The sequence below is a fragment of the Nannospalax galili genome, unplaced genomic scaffold (assembly GCF_000622305.1).
Source record: "Nannospalax galili isolate Female #2095 unplaced genomic scaffold, S.galili_v1.0 scaffold851, whole genome shotgun sequence".
NCBI lineage: Eukaryota > Metazoa > Chordata > Mammalia > Rodentia > Spalacidae > Nannospalax > Nannospalax galili.
In genome coordinates, this window is record NW_008330578.1 from 634,751 (window position 1) to 636,064 (window position 1,314).

Genomic DNA, 1,314 nt, shown 5'->3' on the forward strand with positions numbered 1-1,314 from the left:
GGTGGCTACTTTATCTGCTATGGCATTTCCTTCAGTAAGAGGTCCTGGGAGAGAGGAGTGGGACCTGATATGCTGGACAAATAATGGAGCCACCCGTTTTTGTAACAGTGTGGAAATTTTAATTAGCAGGGGTGAGATGGGGTTGCCATCTATTTTAATAAAGGAACGACCTAGCCATGGGAGTAAATTAACAGCATAGTAGATGTCAGAATAAAGGTTGAAGGGTTTATCAATCTTATCAAGAGCCATATAGATAGCAAAGAGCTCTTTAAATTGTGGGGATTTATTAGATAGAGGTTGAAAATATATCATAGGTGGATCATTAGGGGAGTCATATATGACCAATGCAGCCCCTTTTTTTCCTCCATCTGTAAAGGCTGTAATAGTCTCTTTTATGGGTTTGTGGCATGTTCCATGGACAGCTTGGTGTAATTCTTTAAGTTCTGCTGCTGGGAGAGGGTATCAGGCTAGTGGGCATTGCCTTGTTATTTGTAAGTTAACAGGAAAAGCCTCTACCGGTGGGATTTGGGGGTCCTGAGGCCGTTGAGGCTGGCAACTTCCACTATCTCTAAGATTACACAGTTGCTCTGTGGCTGTAGGGCGTGGCTGGAACGGCGCCACAGGCGGTGGCAGAGCCGCAGGGTGTGGCTGCAGCTGAGGTGAAGGGGGAGGGGGATTTATCTGAAGATCTTTGGGAGCTTTTGAAGTCTGGGTGTTAATATCTGGGCTTGTTAAATCAGCAAGAGGGGGGTAAGAGTTAATTTTGTTGATGGGTGGGTTTTGTCTGACTTGGTCAAATTTTATTTTTTGGGCTGTTGAATCTGCTACTGGGCAGTCTGCAGGGTTTTTTTTATCGCTGAAAACCTCTCTTTTATTATTCTCTGGTGCTTGTAAGCTTTCTTCAATTCTAGGTGGGTTTTTTAAGCATTGCTGGATGGCTGCCATTATCGGGAAAAAGGAGAGAGGAAAATCATGCTTTTCTTGTTTTTTTTTTTTATGTGAAAGAAAGTTCCACACCTCAGGATCAGATATGTCTGCTGATAAGATCCAGGGTGCAAATTGATACACCTCATTCCAAAATTTTAAGCTTTCTTTTTGGGAGATCTTAAGCCCTCTTGATTTAAGTAAGGCTCTAAGGGAATGAATTTGGAGTTTTTTCTGGCGTGATGTCAAATTACCCATTATAAAAGGAAATTAGCATTGTCTTAGCGTTTAACGTTCCTGCAGCAGCCTGACACTAAGGGGTTAGAACGCTCTGACAGGTTACAAGCCTTAGACTGCAGAAAAAAAAATGTCACTTTTAAATCTTTTGTT